At 49.7% G+C, this 18,215-nt stretch overlaps 1 protein-coding gene across 1 annotated transcript in view; it reads left to right on the forward strand.

Moving 5' to 3' along the window:
* Positions 1-18,215, forward strand: part of SNX29 (sorting nexin 29) — a 452,780-nt gene that overhangs the window by 381,959 nt on the left and 52,606 nt on the right. The window lies entirely within an intron of this gene.

Consider the following 18,215-nt stretch of genomic DNA (forward strand, 5'->3'; position numbering starts at 1 on the left):
AAAAAAAAGAAAGTGGTCACCCATAACTTCACCACATAAAGATAATCACATCCTCTTATATCTCTAGGGACCGAGTTGGCAAACTTGTTCTCTAAAGGACCAGAGCAGGGGTCCTCAAACTTTTTAAACAGGGGGCCAGTTCACTGTCCCTCAGACCGTTGGAGGGCCGGACTATAGTTTAAAAAAAAACAAAAAACTATGAGCAAATTCCTATGCACACTGCACATATCTTATTTTGAAGTAAAAAAAACAAAACGGCAAAAACACCCGGTGTGCCGGATAAATGTCCTTGGTAGGCCGCATGTGGCCCGCGGGCCGTAGTTTGAGGACGCTTGGACCAGAGAGTAAATATTTCTGGCTTTGCAAACCACACCATTTCAGCTGAAAATACTCAACTCTGCCCTTGTAGTGTGAAAGTAGCCACAGTGTGGACACAACTGGGTGTGTCTGTGTGCCAATAAAACTTTATTTATAAGAATGGGTGGAGCTGGATTTGGCCTGTGGGTCATAGTTTGTCTACCCCTATTCTGGACTAAGAAAATGTTTCCTAGTTCTCGTCCATGGTAGTTATGATATGTATTTGGACTTAGGAGTGTGGTGTTATTTCCCAAACAGAGCCTTCTCAGAAGAGCTTCTTTTATCATAGGGCCACTGCCCTCGTGAGGCTTAACCATTTATGAGGACATAATTTGTTTCTCACCCAGGTACCCTGGAGAAGGGAGGTGCTAGCCTCTTTAGGTTTGCTGTTTGATTAGTTTTCATTCATTCGGCAAGTGTTTATTGAGCTCCGATCATGTGTCCCGGTGCAGGAGGCAAGAGCCCAGCACTTCAGAGGACAGGCCCAGGTTTAGCGTGAGGCCTTGTTAAATGTCTGTTCTGGTCCGTTGCTTAGAGTGGCAGTTCCCCATCTTGGCTGCACTTTGGATCACTTGGGGAGTTTTAAAAACTACTGGATGGCTCGGTTGGTTGGAGCATTGTCTCCTGCACAGAGGGTGGGGTGAGGGGGTGGGGTCGATTCCTGGTCAGGATGTATGCAGAAGGTCGCCAATCAATGTTTCTCTCTCACATTGATGTTTTTCTCTCTCTCCTTTCCTCTCTCTAAATATCAATTTTTTTAAAAAAAAGATTTTTTTAAAGTACTGAGATTCGCTTATCCCCCAGCCCCATTCTGATTTAATTTATCTGGAGGGAGGTCTGGGTCCCGAGGGGTTTAAAAGCTCTCTCTGTAATTCCAACATGCAGCCAAGCCTGGGAGTCAAGTAGGCGATGGAGATGCTTCAGCAATCGCAGTGTATTCATTAGCTTGGCAGGATAGTTCACTCAGACGAGGTAAGGTCATGACCCTTCTCAGGACCTGTGAGAAATTGGGCCCTGTGTAAGAGGGGTTCCTCTACTACCGTGGTTCTCAGAGTAGGGACAGCATCACCTGGGAGCATGTTAGAAATGCAGATTGTCAGGCTCCACCCAGACCTACAGAAATACGAGCTCTGCCCTGGCCGGTTTGGCTCAGTGGATAGAGCGTCGGCCTGCGGACTCAAGGGTCCCAGGTTCGATTCCGGTCAAGGGCATGTACCTTGGTTGCGGGCACATCCCCAGTAGGGGGTGTGCAGGAGGCAGCTGATCGATGTTTCTCTCTCATCGATGTTTCTAACTCTCTATCCCTCTCCCTTCCTCTCTGTGAAAAATCAATAAAATATATTTTTAAAAAAAAAAAGAAATACGAGCTCTGAGCTGAGACCCAGACATCTGGGTGGGGCTGGTGCTTGAGGATGTGTGAGAACCACGAGCCGTCTTGTCCTGACCAAGCCCTGTGGCAGATTCCACATGCGACCGATTTTCTAGTTTCTCTCTTGAAGAAGTGGCTTGCTAGGATTTCCTTCCTTCCCTCCCCGCCCCCCCCTTTTTTTGCAATTAAAATTTTTTTTTTACTTACAGTTGATACTCAATATTATATTACTTTCAGGTGTATAGCATCATGGTTAGACATTTACCTTATAACTTACAAAGTGATCGCCCTGATAAGTCTAGTACTCACCTGGCCCCATACATGGTTATTGCAACATTATTAACTATATCCCTACGCTGTACTTTGCATCCCTGTGACTGTTTTGTAACTGCCAATTTGTACATCTTAACCTCATCCCCCTAACCCCTTCTCATGCAAGCATCAGTCTATTCTCTGTGTCAGTGAGTTTGTTTCTGTTTTGTGTGTCATTTATTTTAATTACATGTATAAGTGAAAGTATATGGTGTTTGTCTTTCTCTGTCTGACTTATTTCACTTAGCATGATACGCTCTAGGTCTGTCCATGTTGTCACAAATGGCAAGGTTTTGTTCTTATTTATATCTGAATAGTAGAATTGTATATAAGTACCACATTTTCTTTATCCATTCCCCTCCCTTCAGTGCAGCTCTGTTTACAAATAAATGAGCTCGGGAATTGGAGGTACCATGGACACTTAGGTCACTTCTATATCTTGGCTATTGTAAATAATGCTGCAATGAATATAGGAGTGCATATATCTTTTTGAATTAGTCTTTTGGCTTTCTTCAGATAAATACCCAGATGTGGGATTGCTGGGTCATATGGTAGTTCTATTTCTAATATTCTGAGGAATCTCCATACTGTCTTCTTTTTTAAAAAATAGTATTTATTAAATTGGTTGAGGTGACCCTTGGTCAACATGAACATATAGGTTTCATCTGTGCCTTTCTGTGTTACAGCCGCCATACTGTTTTCTGTAGTGGCTGTACCAGTTTACAATCCCACCAACAGTGCACGAGGGTTCCCTTTCTCTACATCTTCTCCAACACTTGTTTGTTGATTTATTGATGACAACCATTCTGACGGGTCAGAGGTGATATCTTATTTTGGTTTTAATGTGCATTTCTCTGGAGTTCCTTCCAACTTTATCTTAGAAAACCAGAGCAAGAGTTTCTATAACCCACTCCCAACACTTGGAAGTTCCATAGGGAAAGCCGTTACTGACTGTTACGTTTACATATTCATAGATTTCGTTGTTTAAACTAGATTAGAAATCTGATCATGTAAGGACCTGTTATATCTTAATTTAAAAAGTTATAAAGCAGTTTATCTCAAGCCCAAAATTAATCTGTCATTCCATTTTTTTCTGTTGAAGAAAAGTGGAGTTGAGCCCATAAAAATGGAAGACTTAAAAATTTCACACTTCTTCATAGCAAGGAGTACAATAATTCTTATGAAAAGAGGGGAGGGAATTATATACTGATTTAATCTAATGACTCGTAGGCTCATACAAATCTTGGGACCCATCCAGAATGTCTTAAAATGTCATAAAACAAAACCCTGCCTAACCATCCTATCATCATTATAAGACGTTCTCACTTGCAGAAAGCATTGCCCCGAAGCAGCCCTCCCATGACCCTCCCTCAGGGCTGGCCTGTCTGCAGCTTGCTGAGGGAAATCAGTCCCAGGCTGCCCTGGGCCGCTCACATGGTGAAATGTCCTGCATTGTGTGGTCACTTCCTGTGGCTGCTGTCACACATGGCCACACAGGTATGGTCCAAAACAACACAGATTTATTATCTCAGAGTTCTGGCGGTCAGAGGCCCAAAATTGGTCTCAAGCGGCTCAAATCAAGGTGTCGGCAGGGCTGCCTTCCTTCCAGAGGCTCCGGGGAGAATCTGTTCTCGCCATTTTCAACTTCCGGAGGCCCCTACGTTCCTTAGCTGCGGGCCTCCTGTGTTGCCACAGCTGCAGTCACATGGCGGGCCTCTGCCTCGGCCTCTGCCAGCCTGGTCACGTCCCCTTCTCGGACTCTGGCCCTCGTCCTCTTTTGAGGACCCTGTGGATCACCCAGAGAATCATGGTCAACTCCTGTCTCAAGATCCTGAACTTCATCACACCTGCAAAGTCCCTTTTGCTTCCTAGGTTAAAGTTCTCACAGGTTCTGGGGTTAGGAGGGGGCCCTCATTGGGGGCACACATTGCTGAATGCTTTCCCGAAGTGACTCCCTCCCCTCCTTGTAGCTCCTCAAGCCCATAGTTAGGCAAAGCAAACCTACCAAGAACCCCACCAATCCTAAGGACCCTGGGGGCCGGCCTCAGGTTTAGTGGGCTGCAGCCTGGCTGAAATGAAGGAATTTTGGACGAGCCTGAAGCAGTCTGCTGTCCTGGGCCAGAAACAGGGACTGCGAGTGGGTGTCCCCTGAGGTGGGTCATCCTCATCCTCACTTCAGATTCTCAAAGACAAAGACTGACTTTGAGCAGCTGTGGATTTCTTCCTGTGAAATCAGTGCCTCTAGGGCAGCGCCTCCCCCCACTTCCCCTCCCTTCAGCGCAGCTCTGTTCACTAATAAACGAGGTTGGGAAGGAGAGGCACCATCTTGCTGGGCTGGCCAGTGAGGACGGGTGGTACTAAGGCTGCAGCAGGTTCTCGACGAGGTCTGTGGTCCTGCTCCTGGTGGTCGGAGGGAGGGGGTGCTGCCAGTTTCCTCTGCTGCCCAGGAACCTTTCAGCTCTGGGGCCTCTGCTGCAGCCTGTGCAGCCCCTTAGCCTGTAATTGGCTGGTCGTGCCATGATTGGGCTTTGATGCTCTTCCCCAGCATTCATCTACGACATACCCGCTTCCTTTAAGTACACATTGGCTGCTGCCCAGCACAGGTCTGAGGGTCCAGCTGATGCCCAAGTGCAGACTGAGTCAGAATGCAGGACTTCAGTGCCCAGTGGAGGCTGCCTGAACTCTGCTAAGAGATCAACCGTGTGCTGCCCCAGTGGGCCCAATAGCTTGGGATATCTGCTTTGATCCCCTGAGGGCAGGTTTTCTGAAGAGCTTCTATTCTAAATTGGACCAGGAAAACCTACCAGGTCAGAATCTTCCCTTTGATTGAGTAACTTCAAGAGTGATGCACTTGCGCTTGGACCATTAAGGCATGTCCACATTATATCTTTGGGGACTGAGTTATAGATCCCTTGTTACTGTAAGCTTGGACCCATTCAGTGAGTCACTCCAGAATCCACAGGCCTGGACAGTACCCAAGGACATATTAAATGTAGGTTAGCCTTTTTAAATTCATCAGATGAGTATCTTTCTAGCCTGAATTTCTAGATATTTCCCCAATGATGCCAATTACAGAAGTAAAATGTGATCTCAACCCTTTTGAACTTTTTGATAAAATTAGCACGTTGCGTAGTTTGTGGATTTAGGGCCTGTCTTTACCAAAGCTTGCTTTTTGCCTTGCTAGGCCATGCATGTGTTTACTTGTAAATGCTCTGATGCCCAGAGCACTTGCTAGAGATGGCCATGCCCTCACATACCACATCACGCCCAAATCTTGTTCGAATAGTTACCTGAATATCCTCCACCACTTGATGAAGTTTATTCCTTTGTAGCTGAGTCAAGCCACAATAGTCATATATTAAAGTTACTCATTGCTCAGCTGATGTGGTTCAGTGGTTGAGCATCAACCTATGAACCTGGAGGCCACAGTTCCATTTCTGGTCAGAGCATTGCCCGGGGTTGAGGGCTTAATCCCCAGTAAGGGACATGCAGAAGGCAGCCAATCAATAATTCTCTCTCATCATTGATGCTTCTAACTCTCCCTTCCTCTCAAAATAAATAAAAGATATCCATATTTTAAAAGTTACTCATTAATGTTTCAATATCACAGACATAGGGCTGTCTCAGCCAGGATAGGCTTGGTTAGGCTGACTTAATAAATTACTCAGGCTCACACTTTGTGTCCGCCGTGGTTGGCTGGGAGCTCCACTCGTGGTGTCAGGGGCCCGGGCTGCTGGAGGCTCCTGTCTGTGTGCTGAGCAGGAGCAGGGGCCACAGGCAGATCAGACACTGGTTCTTCAGGCTCTGTCTAGAAGTGATACATGCCAATTCCACTTATATTTCATTGGCCAAAGCAAGCTACAGGGCCATGCCCAATGCCAAGGGGCAGAGGAGTCCACCCCTACCCTGTCGGAGAAGGAGAACCAGTATCTTCACAGTCAGCTCTCATGACCTGACCCCCACCTGGGCGTAGCACTTCTCTTGAGCCACATTACCGAGCAGGATTGAGATGATGAGAGAGCGGAACTCCACAAATCCAAGTGCTGTGGTCTCTGCTTCCCTCCTTCCATGCTTAGATGTCCTATCCAAGCCACTGTCATCTCTGCCCTTTTCCACGCCTGCCTGACCAGCAGTCTGCTTCCTGCACTGTAGCCACAGTGCGGTCTGCATACATAAATCGAGTTGTGTCACTATTGATTAAACCCTCCAGTGGCGTCGTGGCAGTTAAATCCATGACTCTACTGCAGTCTGCGAGGTGTCCCTGACTGCCCTCCACACCCTCCCACCTTATCTCATGCCCACTCCTCTCCCTCCACACCAGCCACACTGACCTCCTCACACTTCCATGCTGTTCCCTCTGCCAGGAATGGCTTTTCCCGTCTCTGCAGGGACAGCTCCTCCAGCTCCTCAGAGAGAGGCCTTCCCGACCCCTCCTTATTGCCGCCCCTTCAGTCACTCTCTGGCCCACTCGTTTTTACTTTTCTCCTAGCGCGTCCCATGAATTGAGACGTTTATTGTGTGCTTGAGTGTTGTCTGCCTCTGCACTGGAACGGAAGTTCACAAAGCGGGGCCTGTCTGTGTCTGCTCACTGCCCTCTCCCCAGCTCTAGAACAGTCCCCGGGCCCTCATGGCCTGAATGATCGAATAAATGAACAGAAATCAAGTGGAAAAGTTTCCCTTTTATTTCCTTCTTCCATTCACTGAGTTCTCAGCACAAATTCAATAATATCTAAATTCCAAAAGTGAGCAGAATAACTTCCAGGTGACTTGGGAGTTCTCATTCCAGTGTTGAGTGAACGCTTTTTGCAGAATGGGCAGGCGGCCGCGAGCCTCTGGAGACAGGAGAGAGGGCTCTCTAGCAATCCCAGGAGTTGCCTGGCCAGCCGCCTGTCCAAATGGACATTGCCAGCATGGGGCTTAGGTAAAAGCCTTATTTGCGAAGATGCTACTAAACATGTACATTATTGCTCCGGAGCAAATGAGGATCAAGAGACTGTCATTCCTTCTTAGGCTAATGACACCGGTCTCCCAAAGTTCATCTGGCATTAAGGCAAGGAGATCACTCCCCCCCCCCCCCCGGGCCACAGATAATGCAGCTTGTTGGAGAAATTATGCATTAAAACCCTCATTAAAAACTCATGCACTAGTGTGTGGTAGGAACCGACGGGCACTCACTGAGCCATGGAGAGCGCCTTTGCCGCTCCCTGGGAATCACTGATTTAAATGCAGCCCTGGGGGAGGCCAGCCCTCGGCAGTGGAGGGTGCGCACAGATGGAGGTGGGAACCAGTGGCATCTAGAGGAATGCTAAAGCTGATTGACTTTTTCACTTGGAAAACATGTCCAGCATTCAGGGGCACGGTGCTGGGGGTAGAGGTTACAGAGATGATTTGAAGTTCACGGTCTTGTCGGGAGAAAGGCAAGGGAATCAGTTCTCCTGGAGGGTCCCCTGTGCTCTGGAGAAGCGGGAGGAGGGAGGCACAGCTGCTTTCTGCAGGAGGGAAATGCTTACAGGGCCAGCCGGAGCCTGTGTTCTCTTCCAGGTGGGGCAGCAGGCTCAGCTCAGGGACACCCTTTCCTTCTGTGCACCTGTTTCCTCCATGCATCTTACATTAGTTTGCTATTGCTGCCAACACAAATGACTAGAAACTTAGTGGCCTTAAACGGCGTGTATTTGTCACCTTCTAGGTCAGTGGGTCAGAGGTCTGCCTTGGGTCTCCCTGGGTAAAGCGAGGGTGTCAGCAGGGCTGTGTGCTTCCTGGAGGCCCTGGAGAGTCTGCTTCCTGGCCTTCTCCAGCTTCTGGCGGCTTCCTGCATCCCTTGGCTCGTGGCCCCTTCCTCTGTCTTCATCGCTGCGTCTCTCTGACCATTCTGTGGTCACAGCTTTCTCTGACCACACAGAGAAATCGTATCCCACACATTTAAGGGATACGAGTAGATTGGGCCACCCTCATACCCCAGGATGGTTTCTCCAACTTAACTCAGTCACCTCTGCCAAGTCCCCTCTGCCATGTGAGGTAACGTGCATAGATCCTGGGGAGCAGCGTGTGACTGTTTTTAGGGAAGAAGTTATTCTGCTGACCTCACGTCTCTCTTTCCTTATCTCACTCACAAATGGGGAAACGGGGACACAGAGGTGAAGGGACTTGTCGAAGGCCCTCTCGCTTGGCCCTGTCCAGGCTGATGTGTAGGCCTAGGCAGATGGTCTGCAGAGCGCCAGCCCCCACCTTTCACACAGACCTGCACAGAGCACCCTGGGGAATGGGTGAGAAGATTATTTAGCCATTGCCCAGCTGATGGACATTTCTGTTGCCTCCATGAGGCAGTTCTGCAACCTCACGGTATGGAAGTCGGGTGAAACCAGGCCCTGAGATTGCCTCTCCTTCTATTGAACCATCCACCCCTCACACCACCTACTCTCTCTCAGGGGCCATGTTCAAAGCTAGGAGCTGCAACCTTCCCCAACCCCTCCACCCCAGACCCATCAATCTGCAGGCCTATGAAGTTCCCTGGTAAACCTAAGCATTTGTTCATTTATGCATTTATTCATTAGCAGGATTTTGTCAACTCTGAGAGTAAAAAATGAAAAGCAGAAAAGGAAAGAAAGGAAGGTTCCTACTGCTTCACTTGCTCTGTGGCCTTGAGCAAGTTATTTGATCTCTGTGTGCCTCAGTTTCCCCTCCTATATACCAGGGATGGGCTGGTAATGAGATGGAGCATGTCCTTAAAGGATGCTGGGACACCAAGCCCGGGCAGTGGACAAGCCTGACATGGGTGGTCCATCCGGAACCCTCCCACCCTACATTTCTGTGTGCAGAATCCTGTGCCCGGCCCGTCACACACACCGGAGGCTCTACATTCATTTCTCATCAGGCAGTCTTGTCAAGCCCCATATAAAATGTTTCAGAGCAAACCGGGTTCGGAGGCTGTGAGCATCCTGCCCAAGATCCCGTAGCTGTGAGAGGAATTGAGTAAGACTGGTGCTAATCCACCTGGGCGTCTGCCCCTTGGTGAGAAGCCCCATTGTCCACACCCTAGTCTGGGAGCTGGTACCGCAGCAGGTCACACATGACTACACGTTTCTGTATGGGATTCCGCCAGAGAGCCACCCTCATATGGAAGAGGACCCAGAAGACAGTGCCAGACCCCACTCCCCTGCTTGGAACGGAGACATGGGGAGCTCAGACACCATCCCCTGAAGATGAAAGTTTTCCAGAGAGGAAGTTGGGAGAGAACCGAGCTCCAACTGAAGGAAGCCAGAAACCCAAGCTCGTTCCTCATCTGACACTCTGCCAACCACTGTGTAAATGGTACTTAATGTATTAAACAAGGAGGAGAGAGAAATCGGGCTCATTATACATCGCACATTTGTGTTTCTCTTTAATATGGTAAAAGCCTGTAAGATATTTGCCAGGAGAGCAGTTGCTAAAGTCATCTTGCCAGAAAAACCATCCCGGGAGAGACAGTGACGCACCTCGGGCCTGGAATGTGTGTACATGCATCTGTGTGTATCTGTATTTAATGCGTGGGGCCTTCTCGGGAGGACTTTTTATAATATCAAGTTAATATCCAATAAAAAATCAGCCATTTTATAAACAACCCGGGGCCACACCTGGAACTGTCTCTATTGCTCTGCTCCCCCCTGAGTGTTTCTGTGTGGAGCACAGGGAGGCCTCTTGGTGGTCTCGGGTCACAGGCCTTCAGGTCCCACCTCCTCCAGGCAGCCTCCCCTCAACTCAGAGTGTTAGCTGTCCTTCTCCTGGGTTCCCTTCTCGTACTCTCTTAGCTGCTTGATACACAGTTCTCTCTCTCCCATTTCCCCATCAGTTAGAGAGCAGGACCAGGCCTGTGGAGTCTTTGTCTTTTCAGCATCTCACACAGTGCCTGGAGCATAGTAGGTGCCGAGTAAAATGTGTTTGATGGACAAATGAACTCAAGCTACATAGACATTGCTGTGTAGCATCAGGGTACCAATCCCACCCTCCCCAGTTCCCTTCATTACCTTAACTTGTTCGATAATTGTTCATGGGAAGATGCTCAGGCCTTACCTACACAGTGGATACCGACAACACTGCCAACATTTGCAGGAGGTTCTACAAAGGCTTTGCATTAACCATGCCTGGTGACAAGGACGAGTTCTTTGACAGCTGGGTTCTGGCTTTCCTGATTCACCAGCCAGAACTGGCCTGCTCCCCTTGCTTCCGCATCTCAGGCTGAGCAGGAGGCCTCCCGTGAAGCAGTGTTGAACCCATCGGCTGGAAATTGACATGAATTATAAGACACTTGACTCTCTGCTGGGCATGAAGTGTTGTCCAAAATATTTCTGAGCTGTTAAGTTGCTTGTGTGTCATTATTTAATCTCTCCTAGCTCTGAAGGCCTTCTGAATATACTTAACATTACATCTGTTTTCCCCTCTTGCTTTTGGACAGCTGATTAAAATCACCACCCGGAAGAGTCCTTCTCAGCTCTTACTCTCTTCTTAAATAATTGAGAATAATTGCTACCTTCCCCTTTAGTGCTCCCATTAATATCGAGAGTCATGTATTGCAATCTTGGTTCATCGAAGCAAGCTAGACAATATATCTTCAGTGTCTCAGGCTGCCGCCCTTTTGGTTACTTTCCTATTACCAGGTCTCTGGGGTGCAGACCCCCTCGTGTGTGGAGGAAGCCGTCCCCTCCCCCTGACCGTCTCTGCAGCGTGGTGGTTCCCACACGTTTCTGGGAGCCATGCAGTGTAGCTGCTCTGTTGCCAGAGGCCCAGAGGTTAAGCGTGTGGGCTGTGGCATCTCACTGGCTTCACTTCAGGTCCTGTCGCTGCAGCACTGGCTGTGTGACCTCCAAGTCCCCCAGCCTCTGCGATGCTGTCGTCCCAGCTGCCACCTGGGGCACGGGCGCTGACATCACGGGCTCTTGTGACAATCCAGTGAGATGCTGTAAGCTAGCTGTTGAACATGGCACTGGCATATCCAGAACCCTCCAGTGCTCGCTTAACTAACGGGTCAATAGAGACGCCTCCTAATTTGGTCTCCGTTCTTTTGTCATTTGTGGTAACTTTTATATATGCCTGCTACTCTCTTCTTCCCTTCATTTCTCTCATCGTTTGGGTGGTGGGTTTTATCTCTTCCCCCCTTGTTCGGTTACGTCTTAAATCCAAGTATAACATGCCTCCAGTCTTCAGTGTACAGCTTGATGGATTTTCACAAAATGAACACAGCCACACAAACAGCACGGGGCCCCAGAAGCAGGCCATGGCAGAGCTCCAGCCTCCTCTCGTCACTCTCTCCCCACTAGGGCGCCACTATCCTGACATCTAGTCCATAGGTGAGTTTGCCTGCTTTAGGGCTTACACAAGTGGGGTCATATAGCACGTATGCCTCTGTGTCTCTTTCTCTCAGCATCACATCTGGGAGAGTCATCCATGTTGTTGCAAGTGGCAATTGTTTCTATTGCTGTGCAGTATTCCATTGTATGAATATACCACAATTTTTTTTATCTTTACTGTTGATGGATGTTTGGGTGGCTCCCGGTTTGGCTCAATTACATGTTGTGCTGTGATTAACATTCTTTTCTGTGTCTTCTAGTGGCTATAAGCCGGGCTTCTGTGGGTTTATGCTAGGAATGGAATTGCTGGGTCACGGGCTGTGTTCCCTCTGGTAGGTTCTGCTGAAGAGTTTCCCACGTGGTTATCCAGTGATGTGTGCGTTACAGTGGTGCTTTCTTAGAGGAAGGGGAAAATACAAAGAATAAAGATAATAAGCAGATTCCCATTACCTAGCATTAACAGCTATTCACATTGTGTCATATTTGCTTCTAAGTTCTTAAAATTTTATTGTAAAATATTTCAAAAGTGCCCCAGAATACACAAAAAAATATAATGAACACACATGTCTGGTTGTCTGGTTTAGTAAAGGTTAGTGTTTAGTGTTTAGAATTAAACATTACAGATACAGCGGGGTTGTCTTTGTCCTCCTCCCAGACGGAGCCATCCTGTGGAGTGCGGTGCGTCCTTCCTGTCTGTGGTTTTGTGCTTTCATTACATGATTCCGAGAGGGATTTTTTTTAACTTCACATAAATGACATCAGTCTTCAGGCATTTTTTCATGTCTGTATTTTTCACACGTGTTGCCTTTCTGAGATAAAAGGTGGAAATGAGGATTAAGCATTTAATTCAGAATGCCAGGTCTGCTGGGCTGGCTCATTTTTTTTATTTTCCCTCAAGATTTATGTACCTGTCCAAACTGAGCTATGGATCCACTTCCCAGCTCACAGAGGCACATAGAACATCAAGTAATAGCAGGTCAAGTCCAAACAATAGTTCATTGCTAGATGGAAACCTACTAACCTCTCTAGTTTTACTATTGTCTTTCAAAGGAAGCTACATAATTTTACTTTGGTTGGCAGCAGTGGGAATATATATGTTAAGTTTTCAGGTTGAAGAAGTGCCATACTGTTCAGTTCATAACTAACCCCTCCTATGCCCTGGGTAACCTTCCCAGGACAGTTCTAGAGTGAAATCTCTTATCTGGCTAATGCTGTTCAGAGTTATTAAAAATTACCTCCATACTTGTTTAAGTGTACATCATCTGTCCCACCCCATTGTAAGCCCTATGTGAACAGGGATTATCTGTTTAGCTCCCTGTTGTATTCTCAGTGGCTGGCACATAGTAGGTGCTCAAGAAAATTTTCTTGAATAAATGAATGTGAGAGTAAATGATGTTCCTCTTGATATGTTAGTAGCCCTCTGGACATTTCTCTGGGCTGGTTTCTCCTACTGCCATTCACCCTTCACTCTGCTTCCTGAGGGAACTTTTTTTTTAAAGTGCAAAACCACTTTTTAAATAAGTCTTTATTGTTGAAAGTATTACATATGTCCCTCCTTTTCCCCCACTGAATCCCTCCAAGACTCCCACCCCCCTCCCACCCCGGGCCTTCAGCATTCTATTGTCTGTGTCCATGCTTAATCCTCATTTCCACCTTTTATCTCCCTCCTCGCCCTCTGTTCATTCCTCCCTTCTACGGAGGGGGATGCCGCAGAAAGCCCACACTGGAGTTTTGCATAGGCGTTCTTCAAACTGGAGCAATAAGTAAGGGGCGGTTTTGCTTTCTGGGGTTTTCTCGTCAGTAAGTAATACTGTTAGTGTTCAGACAGGTCTGGGGCTGTCCTCATGCCTCTCGCCATTGCTTTGGTGACAGTTGAAAATGCCTTGCCTATATTGATTTTGGAAATAGTTGGACAACTTTTCCCTTTTCCAACGGGTTAGGCTTCACGCCATACTGCAGGTGGGTGTGCCAATGGCGCTGGTACCCAAGCAGCAAATGTAGCTGCTTCTCCCGAGTCTCAAAGTGGTCATTGACTGCCTCCCAGGCATACCCTAAGCCGGTACTTAGGCCACAAGGCACAGCACTGGTCAGCACCACGGACAGTTCCGTCTTCCTTTCTGGGTGTATCAGAATCCTGTGTTTAAACACATTCAGGTGCTCAACCACAGCTGGAGGTGGGTGTGCGAGGCGGAGGAGGAGGGCCGGTGGACTTGGGCTGGAGCCCTGACAGCAGTGCATCCTCCCTGTAAAGACACTGGCCTCTCCCTCTTGAGCTTCTGCCGGGTGAAGTGAGGAAAGGTGACCAGGGTGGGAACGTGGCCTGGCCAGGGAGCACTCTGGAGCTGCTTGTGGTGACATTCCTGGGTCTTGGCCAGATTGCCTTTCGACACCATCCTTACTCCTCATGCCCATCCTCTTCCCCCAGCGGGCAGGGCGGCTTCCCAGCCGGTTACAGGTGGGAAACGGACTCAGAGTGGCCCACCCGGGAGCTCGGCCTGGTCCGGCCCAGGAGTGCGTATCTTAGGGTCTGAGGGTAAATGCAAGTGATCAAAATGAAGCAGAAGTAACTTCCATTTAAGTGATACCTAGCTGCAGCGCGAATGTGGGCGACAAGCTACAGCAGTGGCCATGGTGTCTGTGACTTTGTCCCCAGTGGAACTCAGTCGTGTGTGTTCTCATTTCACCTGGCAGTTGTTGCAGGTGGCTCCAGGTGTCCTTAAACCTCTCCTCTGCTTAAAATGACACGAGATCTTGTCATTAATCCCTCAGCAAAGGAACACTGGCACAGCTTTATCACAGGTTTGATAACTGTGCTTCAATAGAAGTGCTTTTCTTTCTAATCCTATGTTTCATGAATTTAGAAACACAGTTCTGATAAGGAGATAGGTGGGAGGCTTCACCAAGGCCTAGGACGAACTCCAGTGCCCTCTTCCCCTTCCAGGGCCCTCCCCCTCCTCCCAGGGCACCTCCCCCTCCCCCAAGGCCCTCCCCCTCCTCCCAGGTCCCTCTCCCTCCTCCCAGAGTCTCTCCCCCTCCCCCCAGGGCCTTCTCCCTCCTCCCAGGGTCTCTCCCCCTCCTCGCAGGGCCCTCCTCCTCCTCCCAGGGTCTCTCCCCCTCCTCCCAGGGTCTCTCCCCCTCCCCCCAGGGCCTTCTCCCCCCTCCCACGGTCCTTCCTCCTCCCCCTAGGGCCCTCCCCCTCCTCTCCGGGCCGTCCCCCTCCTCCCAGGGTCTCTTCCCCACACGTGGCCATAGCTCCCTGTCCTGGGCGGGGGGGCACTCCCACCACCGCACTTTTCAGCTGCCTTACTCTTCCTTAGTCCTCCCTGCTGAGTTTCTTTTTTTGTGTGAAGCAGGTGGTAGATACATAATTAATAGGGTGGGAACATTCGCTGGAAATAATACAGCTCATGTTTATTTTTAAGCAGCTGAGTATGGAGCCCTGCTCCAGGTGCCGTCGAGGTGGGGGAGTGTCTGGCTAAAAAGAGGCAGGTGAGGTTGAGGGAGGTGCCGCCATGGAGAGAGGGTTTTCAGAGAAGCCTGTGCATTGGGAGAGTTGGGGTATTCGGGGCAATGGGGGGCTCCAGGGTGGGAAGCCAGTGAAGGGAGGGTGTGACCTGAACAGTCAGTGGAGGTGGCAGAGAAGAGCCAAAATTTCCGTGAGGAACTTAGGAGAAGTCCTCCCACATGGACAGGCACAGAGGGTTATGGATGTGATTGAAGAGAGGAATGGAGTGAGCTTTGGCACAGCCGGCCCAGGCTCCTGTGACCCATCAGAACCTGGTCTCTCCCTCCCCGCCCCCCACCAACTCCTCCCTCTGTCCTCTGCCTTCCTCTGTGCTGGCTTCATCTCAGACAGGCTTTCTCCAGGTAGAGCCCCTGGCAGTGCTGTCCCCGAAAGCAACCCTGGGTGGGGGGGCGGGGGGGGGGGGAGCGCCTTTTCCCAGCAGTTTCAGCAAAAATCCCGGGATCAGACCTGCCTGGGGTTATGTGCCCATTCTCTCCTTTTTTAAAACAGCTTTACTCTACTTTTTGTAGAATTGCCTATTCAGGACATTTCATATGGGTGTGATCATATACTATCTAATCTTTTGTGACTTCACAAAATCATGTTTCCATGCTATGTTGTAGCATGTATCAGTACTTCTCCTTCCTATTGCCAAATGCTATTCCGTGTGTGCATATGCCACACTTGTCTATCCATTAATCCATTGGTAGACATTTGGGTTGTGTCCATTTTTTTGGCTGTTAATAAAATATTGTTCTGTGGACATTTGTGTGCAAGTTCTTGTGTGGACATGTTTTCATTTCCCTTTGGTTTCATTTCATTCCACCCAGGAGTGGACTTGCTGGGTCACGTGGTAACTTGGTCTAGCAGTTGGAAGCACTGTTCATTCTCCTGAGTTCTGTGAGCCATTCTAGCAAATTACGGAACCCAAAGAAGGGTCCTGGGAACCTCTGATTTATAGCCAGTTGGTCAGAAGTACCATGCTAGTGTCTGAAAGGTGGGGAATTGGTGATGGTTGTGCAGAAGGAACCCACTGGTGTCAGAAGTATTGCAGATAAAAATGGGTCAGGTTTGCATTAAACTCAGGTGGCCTAAAAGGTAGGGCTCCTGTCCCCCACATCTCTCATCCCACCAGCCCCAGCCTGGGGGCGGCTCAGTTACGGTTTTTGAATGGAATGAAAGTTTTGTAAAGTCCCCTATAAACCGAGGGGCAGTGTGGGACAGCGAGTACTGGGCCTGGACGTTCCAGCTCTGCCCATTCTATTGTGACTGTGGACACGTTAACTTGTCTGTAAAGTGGACCTACCACCCTCCCCTGAGAAGCGTGTTTTTGAGGCCTAGGTAAAAGGCTACATTTGAACCTTGAGGCGCGGATGGGTGTGCTGGGCATTCCGTCTACAGCATTTATAATCCGGGCAGCAGTCCCTGCCCTGCCCTGGGGCGAGCGGGCGGCACCCCCTCCCAGATGTCTGGGTTGTTTCTTAGACGGTGCATGGCCTTCGGAAGCAGGGAGCCCTCACACCCTCTCAGTAGCACAGCTCCAACTCCCACGGTGGCGTGGAGCCACTTGCAGAGGCCAGTTTTTCAGTGAACTGCCTATGTTTTCTGGTGCTTCTGGTGGCCTGTAGATACGTTTTCTTTGGTCTGCACCATGATGTTTAAGCATTTAAATGAGCTGCCAACTGATTTGAGAGATTTAACCTAACAATGCAGATTTGTAGCTTCCCCGGGACAGCGGGAGGGACTGGCACTGTGGCTGCACCCCCAACCCCCTTTTCCAGGGACTGCTGCAACGTTCTGGGTCTCGTCCATCCTGCGCCTTCACCCGGCCCTGGGAGAACAGGGGTGTGGCTTTGGGGGGGGGGGTGCATCTGTCCACTTGCCCTAGGGAGGGATGCAAGGCCTCCCACCTTCTCTGTCCTGGCTTTGGAACCAGCTTGCTCCTCCCAGCCTTGCCCCACCTTGCCAGGGCCTCCCTGGGCATGCTGGCTCTGCAGGGGGGGAGGTGGCTCTGGGACAGCCCTCTCCTGGCTCGGCCCCTCCTCCACTGTGTGGTTTGGGCCATAGTACTACCTCTTTGAGCTTCATGTGGAATGTTACTAGGGTTAGAAGTAATACTCATAAGAGCCTGCACTCAGTTCCTGGCACCCAACACGCACTGGCTGGTGCTAACATTCTGCCGCGATTCTGCCGCCCTTCGCCCATCCTGCCATTCAGCCTGTGGTGTCGGCGTGCAGAATGCATACTGATCGCACGCGACAATCAGGAAACAGTTCGAGATGGTGGCACATAATGCTGCCGCCACTGCCATTAAAACCTTCGAGAATCTCTAAACCAGACCCCGAATGACCATCACGTTGTCAATAGACTGTGAAATGAGGGAGCTCGCCTGTCTCTAACAAGGGCTGGCGTGTGCGAGCCATCTGTCAGCCACAGCCCGTGAGGGTCCAGGGCCAGCACAGCAGGATGCGTGCGTAGAGGGGAAGGGAGTGGGGTCCAGGGCGCCTGGGGAGACTGGGACCTGAGCACAGGGAGCACCCTGCACTCCCCTGCAGTGTCACAGCTCGGTCTCGGCCCTGGACTTGGACTTGGAGCTTTGCCAGGACAGAGCACGTCTGCACCAGATCCCTCGGGGTCTTGGTGTCTGATGGAGTACGCAGGTGCCGACGGGAAGCACCACCGCTCCCCCTTTCGTTTCCCTCTTTGGACCTCAGCTCCTGAGACATGGGCTCCTCGGTCGCTGAGGCCTCGGCCCTGTGTTTCTCTCTCATCCTCCGTCTCCTGTTCTCCCACCACAGCAGCTGGGCCAGTGGGTTCCTTCGTTCTAGTGTTTTTAATTTAATTTATGTGGCCTTTGCAGTAGTATTTTTTTCTCTCGGCTCCACTCCTGTGGCCGCGCGCCCACACTTTGCTTCTGTAACTGTTAGCTACATTTTCAGGTGGGCGTCCACCACATTTCACTGTCCCTTCCCAAGTGGCTGCTGGCCCCTCACCATGCCATAGTCAGTCTCCTGTGGGACACTCTGGATGGAATTGCAGGGTCATGTAGTCCACTATATTTATATTTATATTTATTCTCACCAAATATTGCCGGCTGGCTGAAAAATATGGTCATTTTAAAGGTCCAAGGAACCTGAATTGTGCTTGTTTCTAGAAAGGAAGTTCGTTGCGTGTTTGTGCTGAGTGTTTACTGTGTGCTGGGAACAGCCCAGTTTTTGCTTTACAAGCGTGACTGCACAGTAATCCTCTGAAATGGGCACCACACCTGCCTCGCTCCGACGCGGAACTGGAGGTCAGGGAGGCGGAGTAACTTGGCGCAGCAGCAGCTGGAGCTGAGCAGCTCTGGGTGACT

This window comes from Eptesicus fuscus, chromosome 4, assembly GCF_027574615.1.
Source record: "Eptesicus fuscus isolate TK198812 chromosome 4, DD_ASM_mEF_20220401, whole genome shotgun sequence".
NCBI classification, from domain to species: Eukaryota; Metazoa; Chordata; class Mammalia; order Chiroptera; family Vespertilionidae; genus Eptesicus; species Eptesicus fuscus.